The sequence below is a fragment of the Crocuta crocuta genome, unplaced genomic scaffold, assembly GCF_008692635.1.
Source record: "Crocuta crocuta isolate KB4526 unplaced genomic scaffold, BGI_CrCroc_1.0 scaffold131, whole genome shotgun sequence".
Lineage (NCBI taxonomy): Eukaryota > Metazoa > Chordata > Mammalia > Carnivora > Hyaenidae > Crocuta > Crocuta crocuta.
In genome coordinates, this window is record NW_027528977.1 from 8,735,231 (window position 1) to 8,757,914 (window position 22,684).

The 22,684-nt window shown below is 37.5% G+C and overlaps 1 protein-coding gene across 8 annotated transcripts in view; it reads left to right on the forward strand.

Annotated features, from left to right (window-relative positions):
* APC (APC regulator of Wnt signaling pathway) overlaps positions 1 to 22,684 on the forward strand; it is a 143,696-nt gene that overhangs the window by 25,181 nt on the left and 95,831 nt on the right. The window lies entirely within an intron of this gene.

The window sequence follows — 22,684 nt, forward strand, 5'->3', positions numbered from 1 at the left end:
CAAGATTAAGGAAGTTCTTAGCTGTAGCTTGTTTAAATATACGTTCTGCTTCTCTTTCCTGCTCTTCTTCTGGGACTCTACAATATGAATATTATTGCGCTTTCTTGACTGAGTTTCTTTAGTCTATATTCATGATCTAATGTCTGTATTCATGACCTAATAGCATTTTCCCCCTCTTCTTTTCAGCTTCATTATTTTCTATAATTTTATCTTCTCTGTCACCTATTCATTCTTCTGATTTTTCCCTACTGGTGATAACCCTCAGTCAGTTTTGCATCTCAGTTACGACATTTTTTATTTCAGCCTAACTAGGTCTAACAGTGTCTTAGGCGTCTGCAGCATGCGTTTCTCTGGTGTCTTATGTGGGTTTTTCAAGCCCAGCTAGTATTCTTATGACTTGTTGTTAATTCTTCTTCAGATATATTGCTTAATGTCTGTTTTGAGTAAATCCCTTACTGTAGTTTCTTCTTGATCTTTATTTTAGGGAGAATTCTTCTATCTTGTCATTTTGTCTAGGTTTCCATCTTTTATGTGTTATGAAAGCTTGCTGTGTTACCGGCTTCTGAGAGTAATGCTATATTAAGGAGTTATACATTGTCCAGGTTCTGGTGCTTCCGGAAGTGTTTGTGGTATGTGCTGTGTGTACTCTCCTGTTGTGTTTCAGCTGCTCTTTCCCACAGGTCAGGCCTATGCAGAATTCCTCCTTGCTTGCAGTGGGGTTGTTTGGACCTTGAAGGTGTGCTTTGCTTTGTTTGTTAAAACAAGCCTGATTTAAAATAAAAAAGGGGGGGGGGGCTGATCCAAAAGGAAAAGGAACAAAACAAAGAAACAAACAAAAAAATATAAATAAGCCTGATTCTAATGAAAGAGAAAGAAAGAAAAGAAGAAGCCTGATCCAAAAAATGAGAAAAGGAAACAAAAAACAATTAAAAAAAGCAACAACAGCTATAAACTGATTCCAAAGTAGAAGAAAAAAAGAAGAAAGTTTGGTCCTATTGCCACCAGAACTGAAGCTGATGCTCTGGCACTGTATGATCGGTAGAGTTGGTGAATGTGAGGAGCCTCTGTTGGTCCTCTAGGGGAGAGACCTGCTGCACTGGCTTCACAGCCAGACCTGTCCTACTAAGTGCACCTGCAGGCTACAGGGGCCGTGTTTGGAAGGACTGGAGCCTCCATGGGGGTGGCATGTGGGGTGTGAGGCTCTGTTGCTCACTGAAGTCCAACTGTGCTGGTAGGCTGGGGGGGGAATGCCTCACCCTGCTCTCTGGTCCCAGGAGAAGGGAGCTCACACAGAAGCTCACACACACGTTGTTCAGGAAGCCCTCACAGAAAAGCAGCCTTCCCTCTCGTATCCCAGGCTTCAGTCAGATACCTACCCTTACCTTGTCTGTCCCTGGGCCATTGGCATGCCTCATGCCACAGCTCTCCTGTGTTTTATCTCTGGTGTTAAGCAGGGATAAAGAACTCCATATCTTAAAGGATGCGTCAGGGGGCAGTCCAGCTCCCTTCTTCTGGAGGAGGAGAGCCTCACCACACTGTGTCTGGTGCTTTGTCCCAGAAAAACAGCCTCATGGCCGCACAGATGCTTGGAATTGATGGTGAAGGACAGCAAAAAGCAATGACTGTGTTAACTGTCCTTTGCCTGCACTTTTGCCCCTTGCTGATGAACAGCTGCTCATTGGCACCTGCCAGGTCTTCTGTCCTTGGAGCAGCAATATATCCTCTTCCAAATGTGCTCTAGGAAGGGGAATGTTCTCTCCCAGTGAGACCTAGAATGTCCCCACACCACACTGCCCGCTGCAAGGCCTCTACTCCCACCCTAGGGGCACCGCCTCCCTGGCTGGGCTTGACTCCAGCAAATGGCGTGGACTTCTAAAACCTCAGAATTTGAGCTCCACTGCTTGTAAAAACTTGGGGTAGTCTGTTACTCTTGATTCCCCAGTCAGTGATTTTGGGGAAGTGTTTTCTTGCAGGAACCTGATACACTGCTCTCTTCCCCCACCTCTCTCCTCTCCCTACAGAAAGGGCTCCCTCCTCTGAAGGCACTGTGGCTTTTCTCTCCCCCAATGTATGTCTCAGCACTTCGTACCTGCCATGTTCTCTCCCTCTAATTGTGCAGATTGTTCTCTTAATCCTCAGATCGATTTGCTAAGTATTCAAAATGATTTGATGTTAGTCTAGCTGTATTCAAGGGACAAGACAAGTCCAGGGTCTTCCTCTTCCTCTGCCATCTTAACTCCCTCCCCATTTAGTTTATTGAGGTTTGTTTCTGCCATATGATAGCGTAGCTATACCAGACACAGCTAAGACAACGATTTATCAGTAATTATTAAGATCTGATGAAATATTAATGCATCTTGATTATATATTTATTACAAATGCAATTTTGTACTTCCTAAATTCAATTTACGTAGTCTAATGTTTAATTTCTTAGTTTACTTTCTGACTAAATTCAGATAAGAATTGGTCTCAGCATTCAGTCTCAGCATTTGTTACTGTCGATACTACTCCTTTTTAAAAAAAATTGTTTTTAAGTTTATTTATTTAGAATAAATATTCAAAATATTTTGAATATTTTGGACTTTTAAATAAGTGTGCTTTCACTGTCAGCAGAGAGCCCAATGTGGGGCCTACACTCACAAACTGCGAGATCATAACCTGAACCGAAACCACTTGACTGGGGCTATAGGATCTGCTTCTAAGGTCGGTCACTAACCCATTTGGCTGACAAGTTGGTGCTGGTTTGGGCCCCATGTTAGCCTTTCCATAGGGCTACCTGAGTATCTTTATAACATAGTGGCTGACTTCGGGGTGAGCAATCCAGGAGATCAAGGTGGAAGCTACAATGTCTTTTGTGGCTGAGCCTAAGAAGTCATTTCTGCAGTATCTTACTGGTCTACAGATCAGGTCTGTTAAGATGGGAGAGCACCATCCAAAGGCTTGAATACCAGTTTTTTTGTTTGCTTTTTTAGTGTTTATTTATTTTTGAGAGAGAGAGAAAGAGAGAGCATGAGCGGGGTAGGGGCAGAGAGAGGGAGGGAGAAAGAGGATCCGAAGGGGGCTCTGCACTGACAGCAGCAAGCCCAACATGGGGCTTGAACTCATGAACACACGAAACATGAGATCGTGACCTGAGCCCAAGTCAGACGCTTAACCAACTGAGCCACCCAGGCGTCCCTTGAAAACCAGCTTTTTAAAGATTATAATCTTGGAGTATGATTAAAGTACCTCCCAACCATAGCACCTCATCCCCATTTAAATAAGGATTGGATCAGCATTCTTACATTTGATGTTTGTGGTAATCTCAAGGTGAATTTGTGCAGAAAAGCCTAAGGCTTTCAGGATGCCATACACCTTTCTTTTATTTATGTGCTGCCCAAGAAAATGCATATTTGATTGCTAAACTTTTTGCAGTGATTTATTTTTTATTATACTTGATGTCTGATGAGAAGAAAACTCATTTAAACTGGGACTATTTAAAGATACAAACACTAGCTTCCTCTTAGGAATTTTAGGACGGGGTGCCTGGGTGGCTCAGTCTGTTAAGCTTCCAACTTCGGCGCAGGTCATGATCTCATGGTTTGTGAGTTTGAGCCCCGCATCAGGCTCTGTGCTGACAGCTCAGAGNGCTGAAATCTTTACTACCTCATCTGTAGAAGTTACTGTTGTAATATGGCCTTTGAATCCAAGTGTCAGAAATTGGAATGGAAAGCGGCATTTTTCACTCACAGAAATAATGAATTCTGACTATAATCTGCAGAAATTAAAGATGCTGGCATATTTATGCTGCTGGAATGGTAGGAAAATTAAGGCTGCCACTGTAAAAGGAAAAAAAATTGCCCATGTGTAGTGTTTGAGAGTAAACTTTGGAGGAGTAAGAATTTGAAGATTTAAGTGTGGTAGGGTGGGGGCAGGGAGACTTGTGGATCATGTGTCTGTTTAGGTTAAATGTCTGAGATCCAGATGACATAGGAGATAGTTGGATATTCAGAGGAGAGGATTAGGATGGAGATATGAATTTGAGATTTAGCATCCTATGAATGTTGGTTAATATGCCTTGGGACTGGGTGAGAAAACCTCGAACAGAGAAAGTAGTCCTAAAACACTTGCTGAGGCACTTTTTTTAATGTTTTTTTTTTTTAATTTTTTTTAATTTTTTTTTTTTTATTTCTAGGAGAGAGAGAGAGACAGCGTGAGCAGGGGAGGATCAGAGAGAGAGGGAGTCACAGACTGAAACAGGCTCCAAGCTCTGAGCTGGCAGTCAGCACAGAGCCCGACGCGGGGCTCGAACCCACGAACCGCGAGATCAGGACCTAAGCGAAAGTCGGACGCTTAACCGACTAAGCCACCCAGGCGCCCCTAATGTTTATTTTTAAGAGAGAGACAGAGTATGAGCAGGGGAGGGGCAGAGAGAGAGACAGACACAGATTCCAAAGCAGGCTCCAGGCTCCAAGCTGTCAGCAGAGAGCCGGATGTGGAGCTCGAACTCGAGAACTGTGAGACCATGACCTGAGCCTGAATCAGCCGCTTAACCGACTGAGCCACCCAGAAGCCCCTAAGACACTCCCATCTTTTAGAAGATGAGTGAAAAGGCAGAACCATTAAAGGAAATTAGAGGGAAGAGGAAAAACAGGGGAATATGTCATACAGGCCAAGAGAAGATGTCTGTTTCAGGTATAAGAGAGAGATCAGATTTGTCTCATGTTACTGAGAGATTATTGTACTAAGATAAGGTCAGCGGAATTTGGCTATATGGTGGTCATTGGTGACCTTGGCTTTTGACTTTCAGGAAATTGTTTAAGATTAAGGTGGGTTAAAGAGTGAATTAGAGGCAAGAAAATAGAGACAGGAAAAGACGGCCACTAGATCAAGAAGTTTTGTGGTGAGTACAGAGAAAGGGGGTCATATCTAATGTATGGTGGGGGACACAAAGGTCAAGAGAGGCGTTTGTAAAGATGGGTGACACTAGATCCTGTTTGTGTGTTTAAGAGAATGATCAAGTAGAAAAGGAGAAATTGACTGTGCAAGAGAGAGGGGCTGCTCAAAGGTGACTTCTTGGTTAGACAAGAGTAGTTGGAATCCATTGCCCAAGTAGGAGGAATTAGGTCTTTGATAGGAACAGGAGTGATTTATCCATTTTAATAGGGAAGCAGTGTGACCATGGCAGGGAAATAGGAAGGAATTTCTCTCCAGTGGAATGAAGTAGATCTTCACCTGAGAGTGGCATAGGTATGAAAATAGGTGGATTGTAGGTTTTAGGAGAGGAAAAAGATATGAAGAAGTTAACTCAGATTGGGAATGCAGACTTCCTAGGAAGCACAGTAATTCTGCCGGGCAGTGTTGAATATCTTAGCATATTTATAGTTGTAAATTTAAAGTAAAACCAGCCAGCTCCATTATTTGACCGCCACTACCCCCACACCTACCCCCGCTAAGGGGATGTGAGAGGGAAAGAGACTCCCCGTGAGAAAGTAGCAAAGAAAGTGGTGTCATCAGATTTAAACTAAGATAAATAGGTGAAGATGTTCATTGAAAAGCTTGAGACAGGAAGTGGTATTTGATTAACTTACTGTTATATAAGCCTCATATTTTTAATACAGTAATAGTAAAATATTCTCTTTGATTGGGGCACCTGGGTGGCTCAGTTGGTTGAGCGTCGATTTCTGCTCAGGTCATGATCTCTCTGTTCATGAGTTCCAGCCCCACACCAGCTCACTGCTGTCAGCCTATTAGCACAGAGCCTGCTTCAGATCCTCTGTTCCCCTCTCGCTGCCCCTCCCCCACTTGCGCTCTCCCAAACAATAATTTTTTTTTAATATTCGGTTTTATTATATGAGTTACATAAATTTCTGTGCTGTTTTATTAAATATAGTTTTGAGGGGGTCAAGGGAGTAATTGTTTAAAACGAGAATAGAATTTGGATGAAAAAAAGACCAGAGTTTTAGGAAGTCAGGGGATAAGGAGCTGTCTGGGGAATAGTTCTTTCTCTTAATGGCTGCCAGTCCCTAATCGTAAGCAAGCACAAAATGTTTCTAGAGCTTTATGATACATTACTGTTATAAATATAGAGAAATAAATAAGAAAGGAGCAGGCTGTCCTATCCTTGTTCTTTTTCAGTTGTACTTTTTAAGGAATACTCATTTCATTTACTCAACATACAATTTCTACTAGATACCTTGGACAGGGCTTGTATAGTTAGGAAAATTAAGGCAGAGATCCTTGTTCAGAAACTAATGCAGGGTGGGGCGCCTGGGTGGCTTAGTAGGTTAAGTCACCGACTTCAGCTCAGGTCATGATCCCCCAGTTTTCAAGTTTGAGCCCTGCATCAGGCTCTGTGCTGACAGCTCAGAGCCTGGAACCTGCTTCAGATTCTGTATATCCCTCTCTCTCTGCCCCTTCCCTGCTCACACTCTTGTCTCCCTATCTATCTCAAAAATAAATAAACATTAAAAAAAAATTTTTTTAAGAAGCTAATGGGCTAAATAGATCTAATTTGAGTTGGTAATTGATTTAAGTACTTACTCTAGGAGGCTAGAGGTAAGAGCATCTAACTATTTGGAATAAAGACAGCTTCACAGAATTGTATCATGATGAATAAGAGGTAACTGATTCATATTCCAAGCATTCAAGTAACTACTTTGGACTATGCTACTAGCTGTTGCGAACACAATGTTGAAATACAAGGTGAGAAGGAATTTAGTCAGAAAGATCAGTAAGTAAATAATCCCAAGTGAATGGCAAATGAAATAGCCAGTAAATTCAGGGACTTGGGGAAGCATACTGAGGGAAAGAGGATCTGACTCTGGCAAGAGAAGTTAGAGAAGGTTTTTGGAAGATGCCATCTAAAATGAGTCCTAAAAATGGGTCAGCATTAGGTAGATGGAAAAGTAGGGGGTGAGAACCTTTCAGGAGACAAAATAGTATCAGTTGGTGGTGAGTGCACAGGAGTCAGTTGGTTTTGGATTGTAGCTGGAGTAGTTGAGTAGCCTAGAGGTATGAAGGGCTTAGATCAAAATGGATCTTACATGTATTGCTAATGAGCTTAAACTTTTATTTTGTCACCAATTGAATGCTATGAAAGGTAGAAAATACTAATTTTTGTAGAAGCTGGCAATTATGGATTATTGTTTTTTGCCAAGTATAGCTTAATACTACTTGTTGTTGTTAATATAAAAATAGTATAGATCACTGTTAAAAATTTAAGAAGTAAAGGTGGTGCCAGGATGGCTCAGTCAGTAGAGCATGCAACTCTTGATTTTAGTATGTGAGTTCAAGCTCCACATTGAGTATAGAGCTTACTTAAAAAAAATTTTTTTAGGGGCACTTGGGTGGCTCAGTCGGTTAAGCATCCGACTTCAGTTCAGGTCATGATCTCACGGTTTGTGGGTCGAGCCCCGCATCAGGCTCTGTGCTGACGGCTAGCTCAGAGCCTGGAGCCTGCTTCGGATTCTGTGTCTCCGTCTCTCTCTGGCCCTCACCTGCTCACACTGTCTTTCTCTCTCAGAAATAAATAAAAAACTTAAAAAAAAATTTTTAAGCAGTAAAAATTAAAGCACCACTCAATTCTACTCTCCAGAAGAAACCACTGTTAAGTTTATTTCATTTTTTAAAACCTTTCAATAGCATAGCATTCTTAATATTAGAGTAGTCTTAGACAAATTTTTAAAAATATTTTAAAAGAAGTGACTAGGGACCGTGGGAAGAGGGTGGGAATCAACCCTACAAGTTTTCAGACAGATAATATTTTATATAGACTGTGTGTAAAACAAATGGTTGATAAACCCAGCCAAGTTGTCTTATCACTGCATTGGAGACTTTTTTTTTTTTTTTTTGTAAAGAACTTTGTGTTCTCTATTGTAAAACAAATTATCACAAAGATCTCTTTTCTGTGAAAGTCTCAAGTGTTTTATTGAGCGGATATAACTATTTGTTTGAAATAAATTTCAGACCTTTGTGAAAAGACTAAGAAAATGCCTTTTCCATATTAGATATAGACTCCTTTGGGACCAAGATGTTTATTGATTAATTGCTGGTGTCTACTGAGAAAGATATTAGAATGTGAAATGAAATTTAATGTAATTCTTAGGAAATCTTACTTTTTGCTTCTATAAAAACAGTGTGATACTTCACCTAATTCTACCCATTCTTGGAAGATTTGGCAAACAAACTTTAAAAAGAGGTGCCTGAGTGGTTCTCAGTTAAGCGTCCGACTTCAGCTCAGGTTATGATTTCACAGTTTGTGGATTGGAGCCCCACACTGAGCTCTGTGCTGACAGCTCAGACCCTGGAGCCTGCTTCAGATTCTGTGTTTCCTTCTCTGCCCCTCCCCTATTCACACTCCGTTTCTGTTTCTCAAAAATGAATAAATGTAAAAAAAATTTTTAACAGTTTTAAAAGACTTACTACAAAGTAAATGTGAAGTTCTAGTTTTAAAAACATTAATCTATATTGAAGGAGCGAATTACATTTATTCATTTGCTTTGATTTTCCTTTCTCTCTTCCCTCTTAGAATATAATACTAAGTAATCATTTTGAATTCTTTTATTAGGTGACTCATTATCCTAAATCTTAAAATGAGTCTATATGGTACTACTGGGGATAGTCCAAGTGACCAGAGGTTTTTGATTTGATTGACACAATCCAGTAATGCTAGCTAGATTTTCTTTTTTCATTTTACATAATAATAAGTTTGGATTATTTAGCCTATAATAGCAAACATTTATACTTAAGTACCTGGAAGTGAAATAATTTTATAGTTTATAATTTGCCTTATATGTTTAAAATTTAGCATAAAGCAAGAGGAAGGGAATACCTTCAAAAAGGAAGCAAATGATATAGGATTAGGCAGTATCAAATGCAATTGGTATACAGGGTGTTGAAAAAGTAATTATTTCCTCATCTAAGGTAAGGATTTGGGGATAGTGGAATGAGAATTAAAGTCTTGACTCAAGGATTTGGTTTAGGATTCTAATAAAGTAAGTGCCATTATTAGGCTAGAATTTAGTCTCTTATGTACACCAAAAAAAATTTTTTTTAATGTTTTGTTTATTTCTGAGAGAGAGAGAGAGACAGCATGAGCAAGGGAGGGTCAGAGAGAGGGAGATACAGAATCTGAAATAGGCTCCAGGCTCTGAGCTAGCTGTTAGCACAGAGCCCGATGCAGGGCTCGAACCCACAAACCGTGAGATCATGACCTGAGCCAAAGTCAGACGCTTAACCGACTGAGCCACCCAGGCACCTCCCAAATTTTTTTTAACATCAATTAAAATTGGGTTTTTCCTTATTGATTCTTGTGTATTTCAAAGGCCATCGTATATAAGTTGATAAATGATTCCTCAGGTAATCTAGGTATTTTATAATTTAAAACATTTTTCACTGTTTGTTTATTTTTGAGAAAGAGAGAGACAGAGTGTGAGTGGGCGAGGGACAGTGAGAGAGGGAGACACAGAATTCAAAGCAGGCTCCAGGCTCTGAGCTGTCAGCACAGAGCCCGATATGGGGCTCCTGAGCCACACAGTCAGACACTTAACTGACTGACTCACCTGGGCGCCCCTATGATAATTTAAATTTTAAAGTGATATTAATTTTGGGGCACCTGGGTGGCTTAGTCGGTTAAGCGTCCGACTTTCGCTTAGGTCATGATCTCGCGGTTTGTGGGTTCGAGCCCCGCGTCGGGCTCGGTGCTGACTGCCAGCTCAGAGCCTGGAGCCTATTTCAGTCTGTGACTCCCTCTCTCTCTGACCCTCCCCTGCTCACGCTGTCTCTCTCTCTCTCTCTCTCTCCTAGAAATAAATAAAACATTTTTAAAAAATTTAAAAAAAGTGATATTAATTTTTAATTATGTTTTTCTTAGAAAAAGACTATTTAAAAAAACTAATTCTGCATGCTTCTTTTTCTTGTGTTCACAGTAATACTATAAACATTTATTGCTGTTTTGGTGACTTAAGTCCCTGAGCTGTTAAGTGTTAAAATGTTATTTTTATGAATAGGGTTTATAAGTTTGTATTGCAAATTGTATTTTGGGGAGCAATCTTACAGTTACTTTTGGTTTTCAGTAACGATCAAAGTTAACATTAAACAAGACATAATGTTTTTTAAAGGGCAAGCATAAAATCTTGTTTTAAACATTTCATTATTAAAAATTGATCAGGATTTATTTTTCCCCAAGGGGATAATTTAAAACATTGGATACCCTTACTCCTGAACTTTACCAGATTAGGGCATATTAATAATTTAGAAAACAAAATATCCCCAAAAAATGAACTATTGGGACGTCATCAAAATAAAAAGCTTCCGCACAGCTAAGGAAACAATTAGCAAAACTAAAAGGCAACCAACAGAATGGGAGAAGATATTTGCAAATGACATATCAGATAAAGGGTTGGTATCTAAAGTCTATAAAGAACTTATCAAACTCAACACCCAGAAAATAAATAATCCAGTGAAGAAATGGGTTAAAGACATGAACAGACACTTCTCCAAAGAAGACATCCAGTTGGCCAACAGACACATGAAATGATGGTCAATATTACTCATCATTAGGGAAATACAAATCAAAACCACAGTGAGATACCACTTCACACCTGTCAGAATGTCTAAAATCAACAAGTCAGGCAACAACAGATGCTGGCGAGGATTTGGAGAAAGAGGATCTCTTTTGCACTGCTGTGGGAATGCAAACTGGTACAGTCACTCTGGAAAACAGTATGGGGGTGCCTCAAAAAATTAAAAATGGAACTACCCTATGACCTAGCAATTGGACTACTATGTATTTATCCAAGGGATACAAGTATCCTGTTTCAAAGGGACACATGCACCCCAATGTTTATAGTAGCGCTATCAACAACAGCCAAAGTATGGAAAGAGCCCAAATGTCCATGACAGATCAATGGATAAAGAGGATGTAGTGTGTATACACACACACACACACACACACACACACACACACACACACACACACACCATGGAGTATTACTCAGCAATCAAAAAGAATGAAATCTTACCATTTGCCACTATGTGGATGGAACTAGAGGGTNGATCAGGATTTATTTTTCCCCAAGGGGATAATTTAAAACATTGGATACCCTTACTCCTGAACTTTACCAGATTAGGGCATATTAATAATTTAGAAAACAAAATATCCCCAAAAAATGAACTATTGGGACGTCATCAAAATAAAAAGCTTCCGCACAGCTAAGGAAACAATTAGCAAAACTAAAAGGCAACCAACAGAATGGGAGAAGATATTTGCAAATGACATATCAGATAAAGGGTTGGTATCTAAAGTCTATAAAGAACTTATCAAACTCAACACCCAGAAAATAAATAATCCAGTGAAGAAATGGGTTAAAGACATGAACAGACACTTCTCCAAAGAAGACATCCAGTTGGCCAACAGACACATGAAATGATGGTCAACATTACTCACCATTAGGGAAATACAAATCAAAACCACAGTGAGATACCACTTCACACCTGTCAGAATGTCTAAAATCAACAAGTCAGGCAACAACAGATGCTGGCGAGGATTTGGAGAAAGAGGATCTCTTTTGCACTGCTGTGGGAATGCAAACTGGTACAGTCACTCTGGAAAACAGTATGGGGGTTCCTCAAAAAATTAAAAATGGAACTACCCTATGACCTAGCAATTGGACTACTATATATTTATCCAAGGGATACAAGTATCCTGTTTCAAAGGGACACATGCACCCCAATGTTTATAGTAGCGCTATCAACAACAGCCAAAGTATGGAAAGAGCCCAAATGTCCATGACAGATCAATGGATAAAGAGGATGTAGTGTGTATACACACACACACACACACACACACACACACACACACACACACACACACCATGGAGTATTACTCAGCAATCAAAAAGAATGAAATCTTACCATTTGCCACTATGTGGATGGAACTAGAGGGTATCATGCTAAGCGAAATTAGTCAGAGAAAGATAAATATCATATGACTTCACTCGTATGAGGACTCTAAGATACAGAACAGATGAACATAAGGGAAGGGGACCAAAAATAATATAAAAACAGGGAGAGGGACAAAAACATAAGAGACTCTTAAATATGGAGAACAAACAGAGGGTTACTGGAGGGATTTGGGGAGGGGGGATGGGCTATATGGGTAAGGGGCATTAAGAAGTCTACTGTTGAGATTATTGTTGCACTATATGCTAACTAACTTGGATGTAAATTTAAAAAATAATAAAACATATCCCCTTCTTACATGCAAATTTTGAATATTAGTTGGATAAAACAGTTGCCAAAGGTAACCTTGTGGAGGTTTTTGTTGTTGTTTTATAACAACATGAAGGTAATAAATAACTGTCTTGTCCAAATTGCTACAATAACACCAAATAAAGCAAAGTTAAGTTTCTTACAGAGTATAAAATTTAATACTTTTCCCTGCCGTTATATTTTCTAATTGAAAAAAGTCTTTGGTCATTAAATTTAAGTATAAACTATAAACTATAGCAATAAACTAGTAGTAACATGCATATAATTTCTGATTATTTCTCCTCTTGAGTAGGAAGTAGAAACTAGTCTTGTTAACTTCTGTGGATCTTGTCTCTAATCGTGCATCCTAAATTATTCGAAACATTTTTATTTTCATTTACCTATAAGAAGAAGTCAAAATTCTTTAACAGACAAAATCAAAATCTTTGCCTTGAAAGATTCCTAAATACCCTTCAAGGCTAATTCCGTTGCTGTTTTCTGTCTGAAATTTTTCTTAATCATCTAGCCAGAAATCATCTACTGTCTTATCCTTTGATACAGATGTTGCCTTGCTTTGTATTAAAACTTTTGTTCTAAATGTTTTAGATCCCCTACCTGATTCTAAATTAGTCTTATTCATTTTTCTATCACCTACATTCGTACATTCAAGACTATGTATTGAATGCATACTGTGCACCAAGCACTGTTCTAGGTGTGAAGGAAATGGCAGTGCACAAGAATCTAGGTTCCTCTCCTCATGGAATTATATTCCAGTTTGGGAAGCAGTGAGGAAGACAAAAATAAATAAATAAATAGGTACATAGAGCCTTTCATATCTTACATGATTTGAGAACAAAATAGCATTATGTGGTAGAAAGTTTAAGGACAGTACCAATGTTGATAAGGTAACCATGAAAGGTCTCTTTGAAGATGTGACATTTATGCCAAGATCTGAATGATAACAATGGAGCAGTCATTTGAAGATTTGTGAGCAGAGTTCTTAAGGCTAAAGGAAAGGCAGTACAAAAACATAAGAGAGAGTGACGAAAGGGTGAGACAGAGGAGAGTGGGAATGAGGGCAGAGGCTAGATTATGCAGTTTTATAAACCAAGGTGAGGAATTTGAAATGTATTCTAATTTCATTGGGAAATAATTGACCATGTTGAAGCTTTTGATGGCTCATTTGATTACATTGCATCCACCCAAGATCATCTCCCTATTTTTTTAAAGTTTTGTTCCAATTCCAGTTACCTCTCCCAGTTTTAAAATCAGCCAGTTAATAACCTCAATTATATCTGCGAAGTCTTTTTTACCATGTAATTTAAATGTTATGTATTCACAGAGTAACATCAGGGCATATTTAATCTAATACATAGTTAACATATTTTAAATGGTACAAGGGCAGTGAAGCAGAATTAACTCAGAGTAACCATGATTGAGACATTCATAGTTTTTCTTGTTTTTTTTCCCTTTACTGATATGCCTACTACTGTGCACTGCTTATATTTGCCATACCCCTATAAAACAACCCCAAGCTATGTTTCTCTTTATTTAATGAAATTACCACAGAAATGTCTTCTGCATTTAAAGAAATTCTGTCCTAGATATCTAATAGAGAAATCTGTGGTTAGTCACTGATAAAAATTTATGGGCAAAGGGGATTTATTGTGGATTCCAAATAGACATTTTCAAAACTATTTTGAGTCTTCTCACTTTCATTTATTCTGATTATTAAAAATGTATTCATATAATAAATATTTATTGAGCACCTTCAACTGCAAAGCCAGGTGCTGCAGTAATCATCAGGATTATAACTGAACAAGTAACTTTTTATGAGACATGAGGTTCTAAAGGAGAAGTACAAGCTGCTCTGGGAGATAACATACTTAGACGTAATTTAGTGTAGTGGAAGTGTTCATGAGATTTGAAAGGTGAGGCAGTTTGATCAACATTGGCTTAGGAGTCAGACTGCCACTTCACTGTTGTGTGTACTTGGATGAGTCTTTAAATTGCTTTAAGCTTCAGTTCTGTGTTTGTGAATAGTGATTTTTTAAAAATCTCTTCAGAGGTTTTATTAGGATTAGATGCATCATATGTATTTGCCTAATATAATGTCTGCTACTGGTTTGGAAGCAGATTTATCATGAAACTAATGAAGGTTAATGCCCCAATTGCACGGGCCCTTTCTAATCCCTTTTGCTGTAGCCCTAGCAATTTTGAATTGATTTGGATTTCCTTAAGGAAGGTTCCTCCACAATTTATATTTGCTTCTTTCTGGTCCCCACAAAATCTGATCTGCCTCTGGACACAGGTTAGATGAGTAATGAATGTTAATTTAATTTCTTTCTCCTTCAAATGTGATTTCAAATTGTGTCCAACTTAGAAGTATTTAACATTAAAAAGAAATTACAGAGAATATGTAATGTGTGTACATTGTGAACATTTTATAAAATTCAGAAAAATTAGAATTTCTAAAATCCGGTACCCAGGGGAGAACACATGATATTTTGGTTTATCTGTGCACATATGTCATTCTTTTTTTTTTTTTTAAGAAAAGCTATTTGGTGTCATATTAAACATGCAGTATTCTCCATTTTTGCTTAATATTGTATAAATTATATATTTATATATTACATAATTGTCTTCTGTGACATTTTATTTTTTGTTTTCTATGAGTTTGACTCTTTGTTTCTCTTCCACCTTTAAGTGATGCCAAGCAGTAATTGTCTTTCTCTGTTTGCATTATTTCACTTAGCATAATGCCCTCAAGGTCCATCCATATTGTTGCAAATGGCAGGGTTTTCTTCTTTCTTATGGTTGAATAATATTCCTGTGTGTGTGTGTGTGTGTGTGTGTGTGTGTGTGTGTGTGTGTGTGTATGTACCCCACATTGTCTTTATTCATCTGTTGATAGACAACTTAGGTTATTTCCATATTTTGGCTATTATGAATAAATTTGCAATAAACGTGAAATTGCAGACTTCACTTCCATATCTTGTTTTCATTTCCTTTGAATATATACCCAGAAGTGGGATTACTAGATTTTACCATAGTTCTGTTTTTAAGTTCTGTTTTCTTAAGGAGCCTCCATGTTGTTTTCCATAGTGCTAAATCAGTTTACATCCCCATCAACAGTGTACAAGGGTTGCCTTTTCGCTGCATTCTTCCAGTACTTATATCTCTTGTCTTTTTGATGACAACAGTTCTAACAGCTAAGAGATGGTATTGTGGTTTTGATTTGCATTTCCCTGATAGTGAGTGCTGCTGAGCCACCTTTTCATGTACCTGTTGGCCATTTGGATATCTTCTTTGGAAAAATGTCTATTCAGTTTCTATTACCATTTTTTAATTGAATTATATGGGTTTGTCTGTGTTTTTTGTTCTTCAGTTCTATGAGTTCTTTCTATAGTTTATAGTTTGGATATTAACCCCTTTATTGGATTTGCAGATATTTTCTCCTGTTCAGTAGGTTGCCTTTTCATTTTGTGTGTGTATGTTTTTGGGGTTTTTTGTTTGTTTGTTTGTTTATCTTTTAACGTTTATTTTTTGAGAGAGAGAGAGAGCTCAAGGGGGGTAGGGGCAGAGAGAGAAGGAGACATGGAATCTGAAGCAGGCTGTAGGCTCTGAGCACAGAGCCTGATGTTGGACTAGAACTCACAAACTGTGAGATCATGACCTGAGCCAGAGTCTGACGCTTAACCGACTGAGCCACCCAGGCGCCCCTCATTTTGTTGATAGCAAGTTGCTTTTGTTGTGCAGAAGTTTGTTAGTTTGATGTAGTCCCACTTGTTTCTTTTTGCTTTTGGTGTCAAATCCAAGAAATCATTGCTAAGACCGGTGTTAGGGAGCCTACCCCCTATGTTTTCTTCTAGGAGTTTTATGCTTTCAGATCTTAAATTTAAGTCTTTAATCCACTTTGAGTTGATTTCTGTGTATAAATAGGGCACTCTTTGGCATGTGACTGTCCAGTTTTACCAGCACCATTTGTTTAAGGTACTGTCCTTTTCCCATTTTGTATTGTTGGCTCCTTTGTTGTAACTTAACTGACCATATACACATATTTTTACACATATTTTTTTCTATTCTGTTCCATCAATCTATGTGTCTTTTCTTCTTTTTTTTTTCCTTTAATTTTAAGGTAATCTCCATACCTAACATGGGGCTATAACTCATGACCCCAAGATCAAGAGTCATATGCTCTTGATCTAAGCCAGCTAGGCGTCCCTGTGTGTCTTTTTTTATGCCCGTACCATAATGTTCTTATTATTATAGCTCTGTAATATAGTTTGAAATCAGGAAGTTGGTTCCTCCAGCTTTGTTCTGTCATGGGATTGCTTTGGCTACTCAATTGTGGTTTCACCCAAATAGTCGGATTATTTGTTCTATTTCTATGAAAAATGCCATTGGAATTTTGATGGGGATTGTGTTAAATCTATAGATTGCTTTGGATATTGTGGACATTTTAACAATGTGAATTCTTCCATTCTATAAACATGGAGTATCTTTGCATTTATTTGTGCCTTCTTTAGTATCTTTCATCAGTATCTTACTGTTTTCAGTGTACAGATCTTTCATCTGTTCGATTAAATTTATTCCTAAGTATTTTATCCTTTTTTATGCAGTTATATATCTGACATAGTTTAATTATCTTTAAGTGTACCACAAGTATAATTAACCAAGCTCTTGTTATCAATCATTGAGACTATTTCTTAACATTTCCCTAGTGTAAACAATGCTGAGTGTCTTTGAATATAACTTTGTGCATGTATCTATATTTAGGATAATTTCTTTTAACTAGACTTACTTCAGTATAAGCACTTTAAACATATTATTTAAAGACTTTTGAAACTACTGCTTCTTTTCATGTATCCTCACTGACCCACAATATTATTTTAATTTAAATTTCACCTATTGAATAAGATAGGAGAAAATGATATTCTTGCTTTTATTTCTTTGCTTCCTTAAGTTAGCAGAACATTTTCTGTGTATTTATTCATTCTACATATTTTTTCTCATGTTAACCGATAATATAGGCCTAGGGAGCTTTTTGACAGGAAGAAGTTTTTTCTTCCTCTAAGCAGATGCCTCACACTGTATAGCACTCTAAATTAAAAGGCATTTCAAAATGGCCTCCCTCCCAGAGTGCAGTGGGAACTTTGGCAGCTGAAGCTAGAAAACTGTTTCATACTTCCCAATCCTGACAGCACGTACTAATGCCTGGGCCTCGCTCTTAGAGATTTTGACTTAATGGTGTTTGAAAAATTCTTCAAGCTCCTAAAGTGATTCTTAGTGTGCAGCCACCTAACCTTAAAAATTTGGTCCCAAGGCTGCATTCCATTTTTTCCATCTACAGGGCCCAGGGTTTTTATTTAAAGCATTCTGTTTCCTCTGTAGAAAGTTATACTTTACAATAATACTCATTATTCAGTATTTGCTCTACTTTTATTCCATGAGATCATCTGCATTGGATACCCTTTGGAGATTAATTTTTTTTATTTATTTATTTTTTAAATGTTTATTTTGAAAGAGAGAGAGAGTGCGCACATGCGCCGGCGCACAAGTAGGGGTGGGGCAGAGAGAGAGAGGAGAGGGAATCCCAGGCAGGCTCCACCCTGTGAGCGCAGAGCCCGATATGAGACTTGAACTCACAAAACCATGAGATCATGACCTGAGCTGAGATCAAGAGTTGGACGCTTAACTGACTGAGCCACCCAGGCACCCCTAGAGATTAATTTTAAATCATTCCTTATACTAATATTTAATAAATACCTATGATGCAAAAAATTTTGTAGTACACACCATATATATACAGGATAAAATCAAGTGTGACTCTTCCTCAAGATTATTATAGTCATGGGGCGCCTGGGTGGTTCAGTCAGTTAAGTGGCTGACTTCAGCTCAGGTCATGATCCTGGGTTTGAGCCCTATGTCGGAGTCTCTGCTGACAGCTCTGAGTCTGGAGTTGCTTCAGATTCTGTGTCTCCCTCTTTCTCTGCCCCTCCCTTGCTTGCATTCTGTCTCTCTCTCTCCTTCAAAAATAAACATTAAAAGAAAGAGATTATTATAGTCAGGAATAGGAAAGGAGATGTGCACACAAAGGTACAAAATGCGTTTGTGCCATAGAAGAGGTAGCAACAAATGGAGGGAAGAGGAGGGTGAATTGATTCAAGATGGGATGGTGGATTACTTTGTGGAAATGTATGTTTAATCTGAACTTTCATTTGGACCCATAGAGCAATTAGTAATCCTTTACTTTAAAAAAGTATTTTGTAGTTTATAAAATTTGTTTAAAATTACCCATTTAATCCTTAAACAGTTCTATAAAATAGTTTGATTGGACTATTATTAGGATACAAATTATGAAATAAAGTTAAGCTGTAGTGTGATAAGCAGAATAATGGCTCCTGTTAATCCCTAGAACCTGTCAATATGTTAGATTATGTGACATAGTGGAATTACAATTGCAGATGGAGTAGTTGCTAATGAGGTAACCTGAAAATAGAGAGATTATCCTGGATTGTTGAGGTGGGCCTATTTAAGGGTTCTTGAGATGGGTCTTTAAAAAGTGTAAAAGGGAAGGGCTACCTGGGTGGATCAGTCGGTTAAGCATTCAGCTTTGGCTCAGGTCATGAACTCGCAGTTCATGAGTTTGAGCTCTACGTGGGGTTCTGTGCTGACAGCTCAGAGCCTGGAGCCTGCTTTGGATTCTGTGTGTGTCTCTCTCTCTGTTCCTCCTCTGCTTACACTCTGTCTCTCTCTCTTTCAAAAATAAAGATTTAAAAAATATTTTAAATAAAAATAAATAAAAGTTTAAGAGAGAAGTAGAACAAGAGCCAAAGAAAAAGATAATGACAACAGAAGCAAGATCACAGCGCTGCCAATTAAAGACTCCGTCCACAGTTGCTAGCTTTGAAGATGGAGGAAGGAGGCCTTGAACCAAGGAAATTGGTCTCTAGAAGCTAGAAAGGACAAGAAAACAGATTCTCCCTTAGAGCCTCCAGAAAAGAATGCAGCCCTGTAGATAACTTGATTTTAGCTTAGAGTGAGACCCATTTTGGACTTGTGAACTGCAAAACTGTGAGATAATACATTTTGTTTTTGTAAGCCATGGCCTTTTTGGTAATTTGTTATGGCAGCCATAGGAAATTTAATACAAGTAGGAAGACTATCAGTATACGAAGACTCATTAATTAATATGCCATTCAGGGCACTCCATGATTAAACTCCAAGCTGACTCAGTTCCACTGTCAGTAGTGGAAAGCCATAAAATGTTCTTTGAGCAGGGTGTGAAAAACTGTTTTGGTGTTTGCCAGTTAAAGAAGAGAAAGATTGGAGATAGCAAAACTATTTAAGCTTTTAACGTTGGTGCGAGGCAAATTTCTTTTGGAAACTTCTGCCTCTTGAGGTAACAGAACACACAGATTAAGTATGGCTTGTAGAAGAGTATGATTATATCTCCCACTTAGTTTATATATCACTGAAAATCCCATTGCCATTGCAACAGTTCAGCTCCTTCCCGTGTCCTGTGAAAAATGCAAAAAAGATGAGCAAACCGGTCTTCATAGCCAATTTGGCCTTTGAAATTGGTCTCATTTTATTCTCTTCTTTCACTTTGTCAACTTACTGTAACCCAATATAAATCTAAAGACCAGAGGTTTCTAAATGAATATGAGCTTTATTTGATGGCTTAGCATCTGGAGAACTTAGATTTACACTGGCATGTGCTTTTTCCATACATAATTATTATTTTTTAAGAAAAAGATTTTGATATCTTCATAGGCATAAGTCTATTTCATTATGTAGTAAAGTATAGAAGTCTCCCACTAAAGAGGAAGTTAAGTATTGACAAAGCACAAGAGTCCATTAAGATAACTGAAAGGAGCACTAATTTTAACTCCTTTTATACTAGTTAATAATGTTGCCCATATTTTTCTTATCAGCTTTTGAAGTCACAAATTTTAAAATTAGTCCAAACATGTCTAAGTTAAAATGGAATGCAATATTTAAGACATTAAAAATCCTATTCATTCTATTTAGCCATTAGTTTTTTTAAGCTGCAGAAGGTTCAGAAGGTTTTCTGAAATACATGTTCATATTTATAACATTTATTAACATTTACTAAAAACAGTCAAATCTGATAATAAATGAACAGATATTTGAAAACAAGGGCATGTTTTGTCAGTGCAAACATGTTAATAGCCTTAACATACAATTTATTGTTAGTATTTCACTTTAATCAGAAAATATTTTTAGTGCATACATAAATATGTAGTGTAAATGCTACTGTTTTTATTTAAATAGAGATGACAGGGCAAACTGGTAGCACCAATTAACGTTTCACTGATCTTCATTGTGTTCAAGTTTAGCCCAATACATTTTGATTGGATGTGTTTTTAATTATTATTTTTAAAATAACTAAACATTTTAAAAATAAAATTCAAATCAAACTTTTGTGGAATCCTTAAGGAGAAAATCTTAGTGAATAATTCAGTTGGCAGTATTGTACAATGTGAAGTTTTTAGATTGGCTTGCTTTTAGATTTAAATTATCATGAGTAATGAACATGTAATGGTCAGAACTTTCTTTAAAATTTTGCCATTTGAATCTCTGACTAACTTGTGCAATACATAACAGTAAAACTTTAGGCAAATATTTTGGCTACAAACTGGTTTACTCAATAATAGCTTGAATCATAGTCTGAGTCAATAGTAATTGAATTGTTTCTTAAGATACTAAGTGGTTATTTTTAGGAGCTTCTAAAGTGTATTCTTTGTTTTGAAGGGTACTTTTTCTTTCCAGAAGTTTAGGCTTTATGAGGAATTATCTATTCTGGATTTGTCACAAATACTCAATGACTGTATAAATAATTGTTTTGTTCAGTGACTCATGCACTTTCAGTAAGAGGCTCTTGAAAGCCTTTTGTAAAACTAAGTCATCCTGACAAAAGGGATATTTGAGATAGAATCAAATTGATTCACGTTTCCTTTATTTCAGATATGAAGAGAAATTATTTCTTAATATATTTAACCTTTTAATATGTAATTTTTGTAATAACTAGTAATATGTGGTCAGTGTTTACATGTTCATTCAACAGATATTTAGATGGTATATATACATATATATACATATGACGTATATATATGACAACAAATATTTAGAGGGTATATATATATGACATTATATATATATATGACATTATAAGATAGACACAAAGATTGGCATTATAACAAAGATTGGCATTATAAGATAGGCGCAAAGAGAAAAATATTCAAAAGCACAAAGAAAAAAGAGAACTAACTCCATAATCCCACTTTCCAAGGATGACCACTATGAACAGTGTTTGTTGTGTATGTCTTAAGAGCATGTTGTTGTATCTATTATTTTTCTAATTCATACCATTTTTAATAAAATGGAAATGCTCCAAATATATATATAAATATATGTAATAGTTTGCTGCTTTTGATGCTATTACTTTAATAAAATGGAAATGCTCCAAATATATATATATAAATATATATATGTAATAGCCTGCTGCTTTTGATGCTATTAATTTGAAAAACTAAGAAAAGATGATAATAACATTTCATATAAAATCCTGAAGTTAAATTAAATATCCTTTTACATTTGAAATAGATCATGGAAATTGGTCTCCTCCCATTTAAACCAAAACTTAAATCTGCTTTAAATTCTTGGCGATTTGAATTTGTCCTTCAAACTTCTAAAAATAAGTAATTTAAGCTTCACAGTTCAATTTAAGTGAAATGTAGAATTTGCATTAAAAAATTTAAGTTTCAGGTTAGTAGTAGCTAACAGCACTTAACTGTATCAGGAACTGCCCTAAATACTGCATCATATATATATATTTACTTCTACCATTTTGTAGAGGACATTGAAGCACTAAGTCTTTAAGTGACTGAAGTCTACCCAGCTAGTAAGTGTCAGCAGCAGATTCATCCCCGACCCTGTAACTCCATGATTGATCTCAACCACTCTATGCTGCCATCATAGCTTTTGTAGTAACTGTATTTTTAATTCAAAGACAGTTCGAGTGATTTACCTAACAAATCAGTGACTTGTAAAGTGATCCATTGTAATGTATTTAATAGAATTCTTTTTCTCTGTGCTGCAAACACTTAATCCCAGCAAATGAGATGTAATTTATTATTCACCCATCTACTTCCAGCATCTCTTGCTAATCTTTCAGCCCTGTGGACCTCCTCCACCCCACCCTAGTATACTAGTCAGCTTCCTTGGCTTCTTTGGGTTGCCTGGGGACAGGGGCGATGTGGGCGCACCCATCAGCGCTAGATGCGGGCTGGGGCTCGGCTGCCGCGCAGTGGGGCGGGGCTTGATGCCCTACTGCGGAGTGCAGAGTGCGGGTCGGAGTGCGGGTCGGGAAGCCTAGCGTGAAGTAGCTGTGTAATCCTCTGGATGCGGACCAGGGCGCTCCTCA